Source organism: Oryctolagus cuniculus, chromosome 5 (assembly GCF_051225735.1).
Source record: "Oryctolagus cuniculus isolate XC-2025 breed Fujian yellow rabbit chromosome 5, ASM5122573v1, whole genome shotgun sequence".
In the NCBI taxonomy this organism is placed as follows: Eukaryota; Metazoa; Chordata; class Mammalia; order Lagomorpha; family Leporidae; genus Oryctolagus; species Oryctolagus cuniculus.
In genome coordinates, this window is record NC_142871.1 from 120,592,650 (window position 1) to 120,608,544 (window position 15,895).

The following is a 15,895-nucleotide window of genomic DNA, read 5'->3' on the forward strand; positions in this document are numbered from 1 at the left end:
GAATTTCTCAGGTAAAGATGGAGAAGACAAGGGCTTCAACTAGGAAATGAGAACAAAAATCATAATTTTGGGATAGAAAAGCAAATGTTGATAGCTACAAATTGAGGGAAAATATAAAGGAGAGTAGCGATTGTGTGAATAACTAGCAGTTTAGCTCAGGGCTGTGAGATACAATGAAAATTGATATAATTTTTACAGAAGGGAATCTTTGGCTTACATTTAAGCTGATCTTTGTGTGCGTCCCCAGAGAAGATAAGAGGCTTACATTTACTTAACATGTTACCCTGAGACTAATCTGCATATATATTGTGGATGAAACTTTCAAATACTTATATTCATGCAGAAGTAGAAATGCCTAAAACAATGTATGCAAAACACTTTGAAATGTGGGATTAAAAGACAAAGATTAGTAGGTTTGCCAGATAACTGTAAGCAATGACCCATGAAGCACTCTGAGTAACAGCAACTGCTTATATGAGCTCTTAAAATTGTAATTCAAGGTCAGCTGACTGCATTATCCAAGGTTTTAATGCATATTCATCATCCTCCTCTCCTGTTAGAGATTAGGATTTGAGACTGAGCTCTGTGACTGAGTATGAGTAAGCAACTTGCTAAGCAGGAACTTACATCACTAGTAATAAAGCCAGCACTTAATGATGGTACTAAATAATCAATGCTCTTTATGTCATATCTATCTTGAGCATAAACAAGTTTACCTGCTTAACAGCAGCCCATAGGGTTATTCCAACAAGAGCTTAATCTTTGATTCAATGGAGGTCAAATGTTTATTATTTATATCAAATAAAACAATCACTCAGAGTAGTAAAATAAGGGTCATATCAGTACCAGTCCTGATAAGGTTAGAATAAAAAAAGTTATGGAGGCAAGGCAATTTTTATTTCTATTACATTATTATATAACCAATGTACAGATGACCAGAATAGGGTTTTAAAAATTGTAAGAATCCTCAATAATATTTTACATCCAAAAAATCTCAACCCCCAACAGTTTGGCTCCATATGGACATTTATGAATGTGCTATGTTATATCAACAAAGCAAAGAGTAGGTGGGAGATACTGTCTGTTGCTTGGCAAGTTCTCAAACAAGTTTATCTGGAATGTCCGTGAGCTCAAATAAAACAGTTAGAAGTAATCCTTGTTTATCTTTTATTCATACTTCATAATTCACTCCTTAAGGACAAGGCTTCGGCAAAATGGGCAACTGGTAGAGTTGTTCAGCAGCCAACCTTACTCTCTCTTGCTACTTCCCCTTTCTTTCTCAACCTCCATGTTCAATTCCATAATTTCTTAGGAAATCCATGGAATTTAGGCCTCTTTCAATTGAATACTTGTGGCAACCATTTTTCCTCTGACTACACAGTCCATCTCTTTCAGGCTTTCTCTGTACTTTTTCTCTTCTCTCTGTTAAATAATAATTCTTCTTCTTCTTCTTCTTCTTCTTCTTCTTCTTCTTCTTCTTCTTCTTCTTCTTCTTCTTTTTGTATTCTATGTAAACCTTTCCTTATTTTCTAATGGGGATAGTGCAGAATTTAAGAGTGTGGGTAGTACAGCTAAACTTCCTATATTTAATTACTGCTTGTGTTATACATTAACTGTATGATTCCTTGGAAGGGATACATTATTTTTGCCTTAGTTTCATCAAGTAAAAAGTTAACATAAAAAAGCACCAATATAACATGGCAAATAATAATATGTAAAGCCTCTTCAATAACTCTGGCACTCGGCCGGCACCGCGGCTCACTAGGCTAATCCTCCACCTGTGGTGCCGGCACCCCAGGTTCTAGTGCTGGTCAGGGCCCCGGATTCTGTCCCAGTTGCTCCTCTTCCAGTCCAGCTCTCTGCTGTGGCCCAGGAGGGCAGTGGAGGATGGCCCAAGTGCTTGGGCCCTGCACCCACATGGGAGACCAAGAGGAAGCACCTGGCTCCTGGCTTCGGATCAGTGCAGTGCGTCGGCCGAAATGTGCCAGCTGTAGCGGCCACCTGGGGGGTGAACCAATGGAAAAATGAAGACCTTTCTCTCTGTCTCTCTCTCTCACTGTCCACTCTGCCTGTCAAAATAAAATAAATAAAGTAAAATAACTCTGGCACTCAGTGAATGCCATTTCTTCTAGCATGAAAACAGGGATTCTGTTTCTCCTGTTCACGATGGTGTAACTATCACTGCTATATCTCCAATAGCTAGAACAGGGCTAGACATCACTGTTGGATTAATCAGGGTGGTCTGTTTTAAATTTATCTTTCTATATTTCTCCCCCTTTAGAGGCCTGCTTACTCTTTCTTTCCTCTGTGAGATGTCTTTGTTTCCATTTTAGCATTATTTCCTTCTGAGGTTTCTATCATCTATCACTGACACTCTTCTTGTCACTTATGTCTGGGTTTAAGATTTTTAGAGTAAAGCACTGAAAATTCAAATTTATTAATAATTATTAATAATGGAGTTACTTATGAAAACATAAAGAAGAAATCCTTAACCAAGGAAAAGTGAAAATAAAATAACATTCTAGATATAATCACTTGCATTAGATTTTAATTATTTTTGTTTCAGTCTTTTGTAGAGTTTCAGCTGTTAATCTGTCACTTTCTATTGGTTTTATTTTGATTCAAATATGAAACTAGTTAAAAGAATGGTATAATAAATAGTGTACATTCTTCACCTGGACTCATTAATAGCATATTAACCCATTTGATCTCTCTTGTTTTCTCTCTCCACACACATACACAACTATGTATGGATTCTTTCAATACAAATTATTTGAAATTAAGTTACAAGAATCATATTTCACTCCTAAATATTTTAGCATTCACTTAGAAATGCCAATACCTCCAACAGACCTAAGAAAATTCCCAGGAAATCATAACATTATTTAATTTAGAATCCATACTTAGTTTTTTCCAATAGTCCACAAAATGTATATCTTAGTCTTTAGTTCTTGAAAGTTCACAAATGGTTACCTTCCTTTAGTCTTTTATAATCTAGAATGCAGCACTCATTTTTTCCCTTGATATTGATTTTTTTGAGATATCAGGCCAATTGTCTAATAGAATACTCCTGTATGTGTTTTTCTGATTGTTTTCATTCTGTTTTTTAAAAATTTATTTATTTGAAAGTCAGAATTACACAGAGAGAGGAGAGGCAGAGCGAGAGAGAGGGAGAGAGGGCTTCCATCCGATGGTTCATTCCCCAGTTGACCGCAACGACTGGAGCTGCACTGCTCTGAAGCCAGGAGCCAGGAGCTTCTTCCAGGTCTCCCACATGGGTGCAAGGGCCCAAGGACTTGGGCCATCTTTCACTGCTTTCCCAGGCCATAGCAGAGAGCTGGATGGGAAGTGGAGCAGTCAGGATTCGAACCAGCGCCCATATAGGATGCCGGCACTTTAGGCCAGGGTGTTAACCCACTGTGCCACAGCGCCGGCCCCTGATTGGTTTCTTATATGCCATTCTTATATGCCATTCAAGAGGTAGAGTCAGAAAGAGAGACAAAAGAGACCCATAGAAGGAAAACACACTCACTAGTTCACTCCTTTAAATGCCTGCAGTGTCTGGGGCTGGGCTGGGCTGTGCTGAAACTTAGAGCCAGGAGCACAATCCAGATCTCCCGCCTGGGTGGCAGGAACCCAGTTACTTGACCCATCACACTCTTTTCAGGGTCTGCAGTAGCAAGAAGCTGGAGTCAGGAGCTTGAGCCACGTATGGAACCTAGGTATGCTGATGTGGTATAAAGACATCTTATCTAGAGTCTTAACCCCTAGCCTAAATGCTCAGTCCTAGTTAAACGCATTTCCTTATGGATGATATGTTGCATTTCTCATTGAATCATATTAGAAGGTAAAGTGTTAGATTGTTCCACTGTTACTCATGCTAAGCTGATCATTGGGTTTAGATGGTGACCTCCAGATATCTTCAGTATAAAGCTGTAGTTTACCTTTTACAAGTAATAGGTAATATGTAGAATGAGAATTTGATACTATGTTATTCTTTTTCCCAATAGCCCTTTATCCATTGGCTTTACTATCCATTGATAATCATCGCTGAACAATTACTAAATTGAGTATTACAATACTCACTGGCAATTTTCTGTTTTGCCATTCTTTTTACATTACTTAGTAGATATTATCTGTAAAGAAGAGCTTTTGTGAGCGAGCACTGTGGCTTAGTGGGCTGAGCCTCTGCCTGCAGCACCAGAATCCCATATGGATGCCGGTTCATGTCCCAGCTGCTCCTCTTCCAATCAAGCTCTCTGCTATGACCTAGGAAAGCAGTAGAAGGTGGCCCAAGTGCTTGGGCCTCTAAACCGGCATGGGAGACCTGGAAGAAGCTCCTGGCTTCTAGCTTCAACTTGGTCCCACTCCAGCCATTACAGCCATCTGGAGGTAATCCAACAGATGGAAAACCTTTCTCTCTGTCTCTCCTTCTCTCTCTCTGTAACTCTACCTCTCAAATAAATAATAATTTTTTTTTGCTTGCCACCTACCTCTGCATTCATATCACTAGGGATTCAAGGATTTATTTTTTAAAACTCAATGTGTTATGCATTAGTATTATTTTTAAAATATTTATTTATTTATTTGAAAGGCAGAGTTACAGAGAGGCAGAGGTAGAGGCAAAGGCAGAGAGAGAGAGAAAGAAGGAGAGAGAGAGAGATCTTCAAAATGCTGAATGCCCACTGCAGCCAGGCTTGGTCAGGCCAAAGCCAAGATCCAGGAACTCCATCTAGGACTTCTACATGAGTGGCAGGACCTAGGTACTTGAGTCATTATCTGCTGCCTCCCAGGGTACACATTAATTGGAAGTTGAATTAGAAATGGAGGAAGCAGGATTGGAACCATGGTACTCTGGGTATGCAGGCATCCCAAAGAACAGCTTAATGCAATGTGCTATATGCCTGGTCTTGATGTAATTGCTGATGCCCAAATTATACCAAATTTTGCAAATGGCAGCTGTTATTACTCCAATTCTATTTCCATTAACATAACCTTATTTAATTTTTGAGCATTTTCTCATTTTTTGGCTTAAGATGTTCTTTCCCTGCCACAGTCCAGGAACAAGCCTTTTCTCCAAGCGTCCTCTTCCTCCAGAAGCTGTTTAGAAATGAAGATCTGACGGCAGTCTCACTGCTTCCCAGGAGTTGTTACTTGTAGGCCTTTTCCGTGGAAAGAGCTAGGGAATATATATTATTTTTAATTCCAGGTTCATACATTGTTAAAAAGTCAAAATTATCTAAAAAGAATATATTCAGAGAAATCTTGCCTCAGCTTTGTCTCTACTACTATTAGGCCACTTTTTTTGTTGTTGTTAAATTCATTTCTGGTTTAATTTTCCTGAGTTTCTATTGGCAAAAATAATCAGATACCACTGCAGATATATACTTTTCTTATTCTTTCTTGCATACTTTGTACATATAGCTTTTTTCTTTTACTTAAAAATATAGATAGCTTATAGATTCCAAGCATAAAGGAAAGAGAAATGTTAATTACTTGATTTGACCTGTTTGTGCTGTGTGTGTGTGTATATATATATATATATATATATATGGAGAGAGAGAGAGTGCTAATCAACTGTAGCCTATAAAAATGTACAAGTAGCACATGCTAAATAAACATAAAATTAGCAATAAGTCATGGAAATTATTTCATGTCATAGAGAACTTTTTAGTACTCCATTGTGTGGATGTATCATAATCTACTCGACCAGATGATTAAAGATAGAAATTTAGGTTGTTTCCCATAGCTTACTACTATAAATTAAATTGCATGAATGACTCTATGTAAATATTTGCTTTATATTTATAAGAGAATCTCCAGGGTAAATTCCTAGAAGTTGAATTGCTAAGGTAAATGCATAAATATTATATTCACTATTACCAGATTCTCCTCATTGGATTGCAAAATATTGAATGATCATTATTGATGTATGACTAGGCCATATTTCCATAGCTTCATTAACCTGTATTTTCAAGATTTTTTATTTTTGTCAATTTCATAGTTAAGAAAAGGCATCTCCTTATAGTTTAAATAGTGTTTTTTTTTTTTTTTAGTTAAGTGTCTTTTTGTATGTTTAAGGATCATTTTGTAAATTTTTTGTGAATTAATCATCTGAGTTGTCCATTTTTCTGCTAGGATTTGAGTATTTTTTCACATCTCAATTTTTTAAAGATTTATTTATTTTGCTTGAAAGTCAGAGTTACAGAGAGAGAGGAGAGTCACAGAGAGAGAAGTCTTCCATCCTGGTTCACTCCCCAATTGCCTGCAACACCGGAGCTGCGCCGATCCGAAGCCAGGAGCCAAGAGATTCTTCCATGTCTCCCACGTGGGTTCAGGGGCCCAAGGACTTGGACCATCTTCTACTCCCTTCCCAGGCCATAGCAGAGAGCCGAATACGAAGTGGAGCAGCTGGGACTTGAACCAGCGTCCATATGGGATGCCGACACTGCAGGTGGTAAGCCACAGTGCTGGCCTCTGTTTACCTTTTTTAAAATAGATTTATTTATTTATTTGAAAGGTGGAGTTACAGATAGAGGGCGAGATAGTGAGAGAGGTCTTCCATCTGCTGGTTCACTCCCCAAGTGGCTGCAATGGCTGTAACTGGGCCCGTATGAAGTCAAGAGCAGGAGCTTCTTCTGGGTCTTCTCACTTGGGTGCAGGGGCCCATGCACTTGGGCTATCTTCCACTGCTTTCCCAGGCCATAGCAGAGAGCTGGATAGGAAGTGGAGTAGCTGGGACTTGAACTGGCACCCATATGGGATGCCAGCGCCACAGGCGGAAGCTTAAACTACTATGCCATAGTGCTGGCCCCAAAAGGCTGTTTACATTTTACAGAAAATAACCCTTTATCTGTGATATAAGTTTCAAACACTTTCACATAGTTTGCCATTTTTTACTTTGGCTGTAGTTATGCTGTTTTGCCATTGAAAAATCACATGCACATACACAGAGCACACACACATACTCTCCCTTTCACTATATATTTTTCAGATTCTATATTGCTATTCTTATTTTACATATTTACATATGAACTCTAGAATAAGCTTATCTACTCTTAGAAAGATTAAAACAAACAAATTGTGTTTCTCTCCCTAAACTGGCATCTTCATTATACTGAATCTTCCATTCAAGAACTTTGTGTGATCAATGGAACATTTTAAGAGAAATATTTTTCTACTTTTACCTATAAAACTGAAAAAGCAAAGGCTTTATGACCTTGATTGCTTTAATAAAGAGATAACAATCATTTGTAACATAGTTATACATGAATTGAACATGTTAATACTTAAGTCATTGCTATTTAAAATGCACAAGCCTTCTGTATAAACTTCATAGTAATTATAAATGAAATTAGAATTCAATGCACATTAAAACTACTACATATTACATATTGTATGATCTCATTTTATAAATAATAAAGTATATTCATGTGTTTTTATTATATAGTACACACCTATCACCCACCCTCCACACAAACAGGAAGGAGAGAAAGAGAGAGAGCGAATGAGAAAGAAAAGAAAGAACTCAATTGACATACAAAAAGAATTTGTAATATGCACAGAATAAAAAATATATGAAAATAAATTCATTAAAATCAAAGAACATAAATTTCAATAATAACTGTTTCTTTCTCTATAAAATTAAAAAATAAAAAAATAAAAAAAAGATTTTTACTTATTTTATTCTGTTGGCTAGGATTTGTAGTGCAATGTTCAATATAAGCAAGTATCTCAAAAATTCAATCCCATCGAGGTGGCATGTACCAATGCCATCTCACTGTTTCAGGTGATCAATTTCAGTTCACAGTTGGTCATGGTGGAGGGACTGGGAGTCAAAGGGAGCACATAGACAAGTCTAGTACCTGCTAATGCTAACCGATGGAGTAAATAAAGGGGAGAGTGATCCAACATGGGAAGTGAGATACTCAGCAGACTCATAGAATGGCAGATGTCCTAAATAGCACTCTGGCCTCAGAATCAGCCCTAAAGGCATTCGGAGCTGGCTGAAAAGCTCATGAGAGTATTTCAGGCATGGAAAGCCAAGACACTCTGGCAAAAGATCTCTGCAAGTGAGATCCCAGTGGAAAGAACAGGTCATCAAAGAAGGAGGTACCTTTCTCTGAAGGGAGGAGAGAACCTCCACTTTGACTATGACCTTGTCTAAACAAGATAAGAGTTGGAGAACTCAGAGGGCTTCCATAGCCTTGGAAACTCATGACTGGAGCATAGGGAGATTACTGATGCCATAGACAGGAGTGTCAATTGGTAAAGTCAACAACAGGAGTCACTGTGCACTTACTCCTCATGTAGGATCTCTATCCTTAATGTGCTGTACATTGAGATTTAATGCTATAACGAGTACTCAAACAATATATTTCACTTTGTGTTTCTATGGGGGTGCAAACTGTTGAAATCCTTACTTAATGCATACTAAACTGATCCTCTGTAAAAAAAAAAAAAAAAAAAAAAAGAAATTATCAATTCCCAACTTGACTCTCACTGGGATTAAACATGACAATAGGTCTGCTCTGATTTCATCATCATTTAAAAAAAAATCATCTATTATTTTTCATTTTATGCTTCTGTGTGGGAGCAAACTGTTGAAATCCATACTTAATGTATACTAAGCTGATCTTCTGTATATTAAGATAATCGAAAATGAATCTTGATGTGAATGGAAGGGGAGAGGGAGTGGGAAAGGGGAGGGTTGTGGGTGGGAAGGACGGTATGGGGGGGAGCCATTGTAATCCATAAGTCGTACTTTGGAAATTTATATTCATTAAATAAAAGTTAAAAAAAAAGATTTTTACTTATTCTGTTGGCTAGGATTTGTAGTGCAATGTTCAATATAAGCAAGTATCTCAAAAATTATGTATCTTGCTACTGTTGAGGGGAGTATCTATTAAAAAATAATTATTTGGAATTGACATTCTCTATTGTAATTTTGTTCCTGTTTATTTTTAAATTTTCTTTTTGTTTCACTGGAAAAGAAAGATGCTCAGTTTTAAACGTTAAAAGTGTACAAGTTGCTTTGTTACAATAAAACTAAATGTGTACACAAAAAAATATGTTTATATTTGTTACTTGTTGAAACTATTCAGCTATTGGACAGTAAGGTCAAATGGGAGAATATGGCAAAATCATTTGAGATAATTTCAATGTTATGTAACAAGATTTTAGAATGTCATCTCCTTTAATGTGGTAATTAAGCTTATAGGAATCTGCTGAAAAATAGCCTAAAACCAGCAAAAATTCTAATGAAATAACTAGAAACAATTCAAATGCTCCCTCTACTGAGAAATAATCTAGAACTAAAATCTGACATCTAGTGTTCACTGCAGTAACTGCTAGTGTTGACTAATGATAGTCCTATTATTAAAAGCAATGCCTTTAGAACTGGGAGGGAGTGGGGAGGAAGAGGGGTGGAAAGGAGGAAGGGAATATCATTATTCTTAGAATTTTATTTATGAATTACACAGAATCTGTTCTCTCTCTCTTTTTAAAGATTTGTTTATTTGAAAGTCAGAGTTACACAGAAAGGAGAGGCAGAGAGAGAAAGGTCTTCCATCCACTGCTTCATTCCCCAGTTGGCCACAATGGCTGGAGCTGCGTCAATCTGAAACCAGGAGCCAGGAGCTTCCTCTGGTCTCCCATGCTGGTGCAGTGTTTTAGCACTTGGGCCATCTTCTACCGCTTTCCCAGGCCATAGCAGAGAACTGGATCATAAGTGGAGCAGCCGGGACTTCGAACTGGCGGCGCCCCTATGGGATGCGCCAGTCCTGGAATCTGTTCTCTTTGTTTTAATATTACATTAACAAGGAAAAAAGTTCCAGAAAAAAATAAAAGCAATACCTTTTAATAGAACTTAAAATCTAAAAGCATGGGGGCCAGTGCTGTGGTGTAGCAAGTAAAGCTGCTGCCCCACAGCACCAGCATCCCATATGGCGCTGGTTCCAGTCTCGGCTGCTCCATTTACGATCCAGCTCTCTGCTGTGGCCTGGGAAAGCAGTAGAAGATGGCCCAAGTCCTTTGGCCCCTGCACCCACATGGGACACCAGGAAGAAGCCCCTGGATCCTGGCTTCGGATAGGCACAGCTCCAGCAGTTGCTGCCATCTGGGGAGTGAAGCAGCAGATTGAAGGCCTCTCTCTTCTCTCTCTCTCTCTCTGTAACTCCGCCTTTCAAATAAATAAATAAATCTTTGAAAAGTAAAAAGAAAAAAATCTAAAGCATGGTTTGCCTTGGAAACTTGTAGATAGATTGAAGAGTTAAAATTGTATATGTGCGGGTGTACAGGTTTAAACCTTCCTGGTGCAGCTGTAAAAATAAGACAGAGTGAAGTAGCACCTTGACAGTAGGCACTCCATTTTGGAGCACTTGAGACTCCATTCTGAGAAAACACCCCCCCACCGTGAGACTCTGGTCTGAAACTATGATCTCAAATAGTCGGACAATAGCAGTGCACTACATCACCCTTGGCAATGCACAAAAACCCCCTAGCATGACTGCTCAAGCTTAAAAGTAGAAAGGTTACACCTGGGTTACCTGGGCTAATAATAAAGATGTGATTTGTCTGTGTCTTACATTAATGTCAAGTCCTAATTGCTAATGTAAGATTGTAACTGGTATTGTCAAGATTATAATAAATATTAATTTCACTTAGGTTTTAGGTTATGTTGACCCCAGTAACCATATACTCTCTTTTGATTTTATGTACTCTCTTTTGATTTTAGCAACTGTGTATAGCAACCGTGCATAGCAACCATGTATTCCCCCCTTCCCGGTTTTGCGGTTTTTGCCTTTATAAACCCTCACCTTTGGTTATTCGGGGCTGCTCTGTTCATGTATGATCAGACAGCCCCAGCATGCTGGATAATCAATAAATCTTTAACCCTTTGCTGGTTGCATGAGAGAAAAGTCTCTTGGAGTCGTTCCTCGGGCAGTGGGCTTTTTCAGACTCTAACAAGATTTGTTAACAGAAGAGAAAGTTACACATATATTAGCAAGGAGAATATCCAGATATTATAGTTTTATAATTTTTTAAATCACAAAGCAGGAATTAGAAAAGATAAAAAAAAATTCCCTCATGAAAAAAACTCCACTCATAAAGTAAGTAAAATTGAGATAGAGCTGGGAACATATATGATACCAGTAGGTAGGAAGTGGTAAGGAAAATAGGAGAGTCTGAAAGTGGCTACCTTTTGTTTTTTATCCCATTCTTTGGGTACAGCATAGGGCCAAGATCAGAAAAAACAAAGGGTTATCAGCAACTGAATTTTAGAAGTGGTGGTAGGGTGGAGAATCTTTGATTACTAGAAACTTGGGGAAAGTGAACTAGATTGTTAATTATAGTTACCCTGTCACAGAAAAAAAATCTGTATTTTACACCTCTACTATTTTAATTTTCCCTACTGACATAATGTTAATGCAACCATCTGACACAAGAAGTCGTCTGTGTATTCGGTGCTACACTGTTCCATCAGCTACCTTTTGCTTCAGTTTCATTTATTTGCCCCTAGTGTTTACCAGGTTAGGGAGAATAGATATCAAATGTCCAGTGTGTTATAGACAATTTAAGAAAATGTAAGATATAGTAATTTCCTGCTCTTTCTCAAAATACAAATCTTATATTATTAGATGACATTCTACTTGAGAGGATGTATCCCAATATTGTACTGCCTTATTTTTCTCCCAAAGTTTGAACAGATTGAATTTTTAATTATTCACCTTTATTTCTCCTCAGTGGGCCCTGGATAGAATGAGTATTCATTCTTGCTAAGATACACAGATGCTTACAAGACCTAGCCAAGATCCATTCGGAACAGATAACTACACGTCACAGCAGAGCTAAGTGTGCTGCCTATACTGAATTCTCTGATTGTCACATCTAGCCATGGCTACACCCCAGAAAACTTGATGCCAATTATCAAGGTATCCTCTCCCTCCCTAAAAGCCATTAAGTTGTTTTGAGAACTATTCACCCATCTCTTTACCCTGTTTACCTCCATGGTTGAATTTCAAATAGATTGTACATACTTTTCTGTAAGAGCTTTACATTGAGTATTGTCATATATATCTTTCCTGTATTTGCAATAATAGTTTTCTAGTATTTTATAGAGTTCCATTGAATGGCTGCACTCTGTTTAATCAGTGAGTTCTTAAAATACTTTTTGTCATTACAAACAATGCTAGAATGAACACAGATTTATATAAATTTTAATATTTTATATAATTATATATTATATAATTTATATTCTTTTAAATAAATTATATACATTACATAATTTGTATTATATTAGTATGATACATTTTAAAAATAAAATTGTCAGGTCAAAGGAATATACATTTTTTATATTCAAGGCTGTTCTCAGTTATTAGTTCTTATTGTGGTATAATATACATAGAGAACAGTGAAGTGCAACTGTATAGCATTTTCACAAAGTGAATGCCTTTGGGAAACCTACTCAGGTCAAGAATATGAATGTTACTAGAATTCCACAAGCCGTTTTCATGTCCTCTTCTAGTCACTGTCTTTCTTTTTTAATTTTTTTTTTTGACAGGCAGAGTTAGACAGTGTGTGTGAGAGAGAGAGAGAGAGAGAGAGAGAAAGGTCTTCCCTTCGTTGGTTCACCCCCCAAATGGCTGCTACGGCCGGCGTGCTGTGTGGATCCGCAGGGCCAGCCTCTAGTCACTGTCTAAAGCTGTGTTAATGAAGCTGATTTTGGACTCTATATGAATGGAAATAGAATCATAAAATTTGTAACCGTATTCCTGGCCTCTTTTTGGAACGTGTATTTAAAATATGTGATGGTGCAATGGACATTTTTTTTGTTTTTTGTTTTTTTGTTTTTGTTTTTTTGTTTTTTTTCTTGACAGGCAGAGTGGACAGTGAGAGAGACAGAGAGAAAGGTCTTCCTCTGCCGTTGGTTCACCCTCCAATGGCCGCCACGGCCAGCATGCTGTGGCCGGCACACCGCGCTGATCCAAAGGCAGGAGCCAGGTGCTTCTCCTGGTCTCCCATGCAGGTGCAGGGCCCAAGGACCTGGGCCATCCTCCACTGCACTCCCTGGCCACAGCAGAGAGCTGGCCTGGAAGAGGGGCAACCAGGACAGAATCCAGCGCCCCAACTGGGATTAGAACCCAGTGTGCCAGCGCCGCAAGGCGGAGGATTAGCCTATTGAGCCGCGCCAGCCGCAATGGACATTTTTAAACTTATTTATTCTTGACCTCCCAGCATAGATTCACTCCACTGGCCATCCTCTATCTTGAACATTCTTTCCTTTCTTTTCCAGTTGCCTCATGTCTTTCCGCCTATCTTTTGACCATTCCTTCTATTCCAGAGTATTCTCCATTACTCACCTTAAATATCTGAAATAATCAAGGCTCAATTATAGCAGTCTTAACCCAGCTCATGGATTTTGTTACCATCAACAGGCTGACATTTCCTAAATTTGTATTTCTATTCCAGACAACTTCTTTGAGCTTAAGATCAAGAATCTAACCCAGTCCCATCAAGACCCAGCATTCCCAGAATGAACATTTTCCCCTCTCCTAATCACCCTAGATGTGGCACTTCCCAGTGCTTCTGATCTCAGGGAAAAATACAGCTAGCTTTGGATTTCACAATAGAGATTTCTAGGAGCCATAAATAGTTTCTCTCTCACCATACATGACAGTCACTAAATTTCTAAGGCTGGTAACTTTTCTCTAAAGTAGCTCAGGTAATTATCTGCTTCTCACCATCATGATTACCAGCATTCAAATCCAAGTTATCATCATCATCTCTTATTTATACTACCCTACTAATTTCCAAACAGTCTGACACTCCAATTACAGGTTAGCTATATATTACATCAGAGAATTTTCTTCAATCAGCAAATAAAGCACATGACTTAGATCCATCCTACTTCTTTTTAAAAAAAAAAGATTTATTATATTTATTTGAAAGTCAGAGTTATACAGAGAGAGGAGAGGCAGAGAGAGAGAGAGGTCTTCCATCCATTGGTTCACTCCTCAATTTGCTGCAATGGCCTGAGCTGTGCCGATCTGAAGCCAGGAGCAAGGAGCTTCTTCCGGGTCTTCCCACGTGGGTGCGGGTGCCCAAGAACTTGAGTCATCTTCTACTGTTTTCCAGGCCATAGCAGAGAGCTGGATCGGAAGTGGAGCAGCCAGGATTTGAACTGGACCCCATATGGGATGCCTGCACTGCAGGCAGTGGCTTTACCCGCTACCCCACAGCTGCAGCCCCTATCCTACTTCTTGAGTCTCCCTCTTCTTTTCCTTTCCTTTCTCTCCTTATGCCTGATATTTCTCTTTATAGTCCTTAAAAGGGTCAGAAACAGGGTGAAAGTTGAGCAATTATAGCCAATATGGTCATCTAGAAGATTAAAATAAGAAAAGCAAGGAGGTAAATACAATTTAGTAAAAAAAAAAAAATTTAAATCTAAAGTTCGTTGTTGGAGTGGAAAATTTAGAATGCAATGAAGGGGTCAGTGCTGTGGCATAGTGGGTGAAGCCACCGCCTGCAGTGCTGGCATCCCATATGGGTGTCGGTTCAAGTCCCTGCTGCTCCACTTCTGATCCAGCTCTCTGCTTTGGCCTGGAAAGGCAGTGGAGGATGGCCCAAATCCTTGGGCTCTTGCACCCACATGGGAGACCTGGAAGAAGCTCCTGGTTCCTGGCTTCAGATCGGCGAAGCCCCAGTAGTTGTGGCCATTTGGGGGAGTGGGCCAGTGGATGGAAGATCTCTCTCTCCCTCTCTCTCTGCCTCTGCCTCTCTGTAACTCTGCACTTCAAATAAATAAATAAAATCTTAAATATGGAATGAGATAAAATAATCACCTTCAAAAGAACTCCAAGCCACTTATGAGGCCAATTAGCATCATGACTAATAGTACAGTGCAGTTGTACACTGTGTTTGGACTCTAACAAACCCAGGTGATGATCGTGACATGGCCACTTAAAGCATGCATATATTTTGGTGAATCATAAATCCTCTGAGCCACAATTCTCACAAATAGAGGATCCCATCGTTCACAAGGATTAATTTATATATATCCAGTGTTTGGTGCAATCATCAGAACATAGCTAAATGTCAAATAATAGGCAAAATATCCCTAGAAAGGAAATAAGTCTATAATAATATTGCCATATAACAGGCAGAAGTAACCTATGCTTAATCAATGCCAAAGATAATAACATCCCTGGGGTAGAAACTAGGCCATATTCTCCCAAGAGATTTATGGACTCTGGTTACTAGTGCTCCTCCCTCTGCCTCCAAGGATAAGTTTCCAGGTAACCACTGGCTCAGGATGACCTACGATTATATTCATTCTCAAGGTGTCTTTTTTTATTATTATTAAAATGCGCTCACTTTAGCTAGTTTCTTCCTTTCCTCAGAATAAACACTGGATTTTCCATTGTCATTGCAGTGAGGATTTTGTAGACTTGATGAGGATATGAAGCCAATATTTTATATATGGTTAAGTCAACTTTCTCTAGAGTAGAAAATCCAGTTATTGTGTTCATGCTATTGCAAGTAGAGAATACAGCCTGGGATGTTTACCTTATTTTCCACTGTCCTTGACTTATATACACAATCAATTTGAATCCAAATTATAAAAAAATGGCAAAGATAAAAGAATAATAAATGTATTCATTTAATTATTTATGCATTTAAATTTCCAATGTAAAAAGGACACATGATTTGATGAAATAAAAGATTGAAATAAAAATGACAGCCTTCTGGCTTGATCTTCATCCTGATTCCATATAGAATATGATCTTGAAGAAATCATTTGTTTTTCCTGGTCCTCAAGTTTCTCATATAAAATGAGAGAGTTAAAGTTTATTACTTTATTGGGGCCAGAGCTGTGGCATAGCAAGTAAAGCTG